Source organism: Opisthorchis viverrini (assembly GCF_000715545.1).
Source record: "Opisthorchis viverrini unplaced genomic scaffold opera_v5_526, whole genome shotgun sequence".
Lineage (NCBI taxonomy): Eukaryota > Metazoa > Platyhelminthes > Trematoda > Opisthorchiida > Opisthorchiidae > Opisthorchis > Opisthorchis viverrini.
The window spans coordinates 215441-220807 of record NW_008752187.1 but is presented as its reverse complement, the minus strand read 5'-3'; the positions used below and the strand labels follow the sequence as shown (position 1 = coordinate 220807).

Here is a 5367-nt window from a genome sequence, read left to right as displayed (position 1 = left end):
GCGCAGACCCTGTCAAGTGTTAATCCGTCCACTCCAAACTGCTTGATTAGTATTTTGCCGTGTAGGACAAATTCCTTTCGGGTACCACCAAATAAACGTGAGGGGTGCCCCCGGCTGAGTTAGCAGTGCCACAACCACCGTCCCCTTCAGAAGGATAAATTCTGCACTGAGCCATCCATCAGCAAATCGTGCCGCGTAGGCATCCAATCGGGGAGAAGCTTAGCTTACTTGGCAAAAAGCTGTAGGATAAAACACCTGCTCGTTAAATCGGCAGTCTGTTCTGTTTCCCGAAAAGAAAGGAGGGGAAAAGGTAAGTGAAGGGTTTAAAAGCAGGTGAACTAGAGCGAAGTGAAAGATGGAAAGCCAAGAACCGGTTTGAATGGTTCTTATGGCCAATCTTACCTATTGGTTGCAGATGTCTTGGCCCATTTTTGGTGAACAACGCCAGCCACTTCGTGAAAATCAACAAGATTGCCAAATGTTGCAATAGCACCAGAGAATTACCATACTTACCTACCCCAATTTTCCCGCCGCCGAACGCAAATAATCAAACAGCCACTGTTTAACTGGAGCACGATACAAGGTGTTGTCGGTGAAGACGGAAATGTCACTTACTTACACGAGGTACTGATAAATAAACAAACCTGCTGCTTTTTCCCTGAGGAGCAAAAACGGAAAATCCATGAATTACCAAATAGTGGTACCTGGAGCCTTCAGAAAGCAACACATATATCTGTATTGTGCTCAGCGACCCTCTCACATCCAACCTTCGCGGGGCAAAACTACAAACGGCCTATAACGAAAATGGTCTATAAGGATTAGGACATTCGTCAAGTCTTGCACAAAAGAAAGCCCTCCAGTGCGTCAGGGAAAATTGGAGTCCATCCGAGAATCCTGAATGAAACGCTGATAGCCTTGACCAGACATCCTCACCCGAGGTTTTGTCAGTCAGGGGAAACTTTCTTTTTGCCCGGAAGGAGGCGAATGTCATGGTATCATACAAGCCTGTTGACCACCTACAACTCGGAATCTAGAGGCCTTTTAGACCCGCTAGCATGCCCCACATGGTGGTGGAACGCATTTCCGGCGCAACAAGGCTTCCTCCAATATCGTTCAGTGGGAAGTGGAGTTTCGAGTTCACGGACAGTTTACCCTAAGACGAGGAGGAGAAACTCATGAGTGATGGAACGCATTTCCGGCGCAACACGGCTTCCTCCAATATCGTTCAGTGGGAATTGGAGTTTCGAGTTCACGGACAGCTTACCCTAAGACGAGGAGGAGAAACTCATGTTACTCGCCGAATTTTTCAAATTAGTGAAATCATTTGGGGTTTCACAAGTTACACTGCTCCACAATCTGGAGTCTTATAGAACTTAAGGAGAAATTCTGCGCCGGATTAATCCCTTACTATCAAATAGATCGTCGGTCGGATCAATCTGCAATTCCTCTGCTACAGTCTCCATTGAAGTTTCTAAAAATTGTTTGAGGGCCACCAGAATTTCGGATCTGCGGCAATTACCTTCCGGTAATGCTTCCAACTCAACGTCTGATTTTGTAGATGGCCTAAAATCTTGGGGTTCCACACCAGTCATTCAAATGGATATCGATCCATCATAGCTCTGGCTACTCCACCAACACCTGACTCCGGATGACGAAAATTACGTCCACAAATTAACCTGAAAAGGCTCAGTGCTCACCGTTGCCGCGTGGCTTGCGATGGGACAAGAAGATAGTGCACGGTTGAATGCGGAATAGTGTTAAGTATCTAGCTCCATTTAAACATGTTCTTCTGACTTCACCGTCATCAGTGATCACCCTTCATAAGATTCGGTGCTCCCACACCCGGACTGCTTTCACGGAACGACACGATAGTGGTTGCCGACCTCCGATACACCGGCTGTGAGAAATTTCTCCCGGGTGTCCGAAATATTTCCACTAAAATAGAGCTGACCCCGAATTGAAATAACGCTCAACCACGATCTGTTTGAACAAGTTTTGGCTGACAGCATGGAGCTCGGTATTCACACAATGGAAATGAAGTTTCGAAATCTTTGACATTGTAATGTGCCGACGGGTGTCAAACTGCGCGCCATCCCATCGCACAATCTCTTTCGCCTACTTTCAGACGTGGCGGCGGTAACGATGGTAGAAAATGAAGACATCCTTGAATACCGGACAGATGAAATTGACCGCCCTCCCCAGTGACTTCCACCGTCTGATGTTTATGTATGCTTGTACCCCCTGTTCCCCATGGTTGACACACTCTTTTCTGAATTCCCACGTGTTCAGATGTTCGGAGAATAAACCGTTGAACCTACGCTCTTGTGCTTCTATGTGGACAGTTGGCGAGAGTTACCAACTTACTGTTACATCCAACTAATACGTCGCATTCTCCTTTTCAACCCACCCGGCTGCTATTCTCAGAACATCCACACAGTGAGTTTTTGGATACTTTTATACAAGCGTATACCTGGTGGGCTGAAACAATTGGGCAATTGAGTTCCGAGTACCAGTTCAAACATTTTTGCCACATTTATGCATACTGTGGTCTCAACGATACTTGGATATTTTTCCACCGGACTTTTCCGCCAGGGTCTGATTGCTTCAGTGCACAATGAAATTGTGGAGCAAAAAGTTTCATTCCACTTGTAAAATTGTTGCAGCTAAGAACACTGTGCGTCTACTCGGCCATGTTTTCCACTAAATTAATACGCGACGGGAAATTTGTGAAAATTTCGGGCTGAGCAAGCACTCCTTAAGTAATAGTTTTCTTCATATTGGATAGTTTGTGCGCAGAGCAATTTTCTTTTGACAATTAACACATTACATTTAGAACAGAGTCTAAAGGACTTTTGGATGCTTCTCAGGTGAGTCCCCACTCCGGCAAACATATTGTCCAGTGCTGCGAAATTAAGGAGCTGCTCTACAGGCTTTTCGATTCTAGTTTGAGAATCGCTGATAACAGAGCGGCAGGGGGAAGCTAAAAGGGGGTATTTGACGAAAACATCCAATCTGTGTGACAATCCTCCGACAATCTGTGGACTTGTACACGTCAGCCAAAATGTTGAACTGAAGATGTACCTGTTGCCATGTCTACTGAGGCGGTTTTTCAATATGGAATGCTGGTTATCCGATTAGGTGGTCTCTTGCATCTGGTAAGTCAATGGCACATTTTAAGGGATCTTGCACGTGTCCAGTCAAAATTAAGTTTTCCGAATCAAGTAAATGAGTGGGAGCAGGGTTTTTCCAATGGTCACCACATCTGAATACTATCTGGGCTTATATATATCTGGTGAATACAATCACCCCAACAAATCCAGTCTCTATTTTCCAATCCCTGTATATTTTTGATTGACTCCATTCTAAAAAACGATAGGCCACTCCGGTAAATAACACTCCAGTTTTTCGTCACGTTTAAACATCCGATATTACCATCCGAACATTAACGAAAGGGAAGCAAATTATGAGTTTTCGATTAGAAACCAACGCTTTTGTCTTTACGTAGGAGAGAAACCCGGGTATATTGCGAGGAATGATTACCCTACATTGTAGCATGCCAGTATCACAACGAATAGCCAAAACGGGCCTTTACGTTATTTGCGTAAACATGAATTGCAACCAATAGAAATATCTGTTGTCAGTTACTGGCATTTGGCTCTATGGCTTCTATATCTGAAGGGCCTTCCTCAGGCCATTTACGCCGGTGCCCCGTTCCATACACACCACACCAAATCACTCCCCCAGTCTAACGGCCTCCCAAAACAAACGTTGCCCGAAAAACAGTGCAGTTTAATTTATGCTAGGGCTTCGACACTGATGGCGGATGGTGAGAAGAGCTTTGAATTCAAAACGTCGGCGGTCGAGAAAGGTGAGACAGTCAAAAAACAAGAAGGGTGTAAGAATTTGGATAGCAAAGTTGCCTCGGAATCGGTCGTCGGAAAGGCAAACACAGAAGCGCAGCAAGTTGAGCGGAATTCAACAAGTACACGGTTCTTCTACAGCAACATAGAAAAGACTAACAGGATAACTAGGACGATAGATAGCGCAACAGTTGCCCACCATGCGAATACCGCGCAATGCTTTTCTGTCTGTCAGAATCATTCAAAAACACGTAGTGTGCAAGTTACAATAACGATTTATGCTCACCAGAAGCTATGTTAAGGCAACTTCTCAATCCATACGACCCATCTTTAAAAGGTATGCTTTCGGCTATTCCTAAGCCCTAAATGCTATTGACCTAAACCTTGCGTAAAGCCAAATACGAAGCAGGTTCTGGAAAATCTGCCACCTACGCACGCCTTGAAACCAAGCAGAAGTGACCAGCTGATGCCACGGATACTCGGTAGTAACCTAAAATAAAGTTAAGAGCATGGCAATGAGCCATCGAGTCATCAGTGCGGAAGTCGACGGTCAATCTAGAACCAAGTGAGAACCCATTAAAATGACTGGGAGCGAACAGTCCAATCGAAAGCAAGAGGGTGAGAAAAAAGAATTAGCAAAGTGGAGTCGTGAGCTAAACAGACCATCGTTCATATCAAATACATGGGATAGCCACTCTTCTCGACGGAGAAAATATCATAAGAGAAGAAAATTTTCTAATGAAGTTTCACTGAGTGGGTGCACTGACTTAGCTCTCTTTGCCAATTTACAACCATAAATCCATATCTACAAGCAATAAGCGCCCCAGTTTCTAGAACAAAAAGGTAGTGGGTCAGGTCGAATATGAAACCACGAACCGTGGTGGTGGTGGAGCCAACAGCTGACCCCCATCGTTTGCCGAAGAGAGTATTGTTTTTGTTCTTGTTGCAGTTTCTGTCCAGGTTGCCTGAGTGAATGTCTGGAGGTGTAGGCACCTTGAAATGATTGTGTTAAGCTAGCACTAAGTCCCCACCCCATCTACCTTTATTCTTTCCTTTACAATAAGGCTTTCAAACAAGTCATGTTGTACGGCAGCGAAACATCGTTGTTGAACATTGATGTCATGTTGTCGATGATGATGATGATGATGACGTAGAATTTTACTGGAGAGTGCCAGACAGTGTTATTTTACTTTCATCCCCCGATTTTTGTGGATATATTTCTGTTAAGATGCACTTTTCACTGGTTACATTCTATTCTTCTTCCTCAACTAGAGTCGGTCTCCCAAATTTACTACATGTTTTCTCTTCACTTTGGGGTTTTTAGTTCGGCCAAGCACTGTGTTTTAGCTCCTAAATCTAAGCAGCCAAAACAACGCAAAAGAGGCTGACCTATCCCGGACGTTTTCGTCATGCATGGGACTTCTTACTAAATAAGAGCTATCAACTTGCCATATGTTTCGAACTAAACCTCCTGACCCTGTAAAACACCAAGTTTTTTGGGTCATCT

The 5367-nt window shown here is 44.5% G+C and overlaps 1 protein-coding gene across 1 annotated transcript in view; it reads left to right on the top strand.

Moving 5' to 3' along the window:
• Positions 1-3121: 3121 nt before the first annotated feature.
• T265_11581 (hypothetical protein) overlaps positions 3122-5367 on the top strand; it is a gene marked incomplete at both ends in the record, with an annotated part of 48279 nt that continues 46033 nt past the window's right edge. Inside the window, one exon of the mRNA XM_009178269.1 lies at positions 3122-3155. The remainder of the gene's footprint in view (positions 3156-5367) is intronic.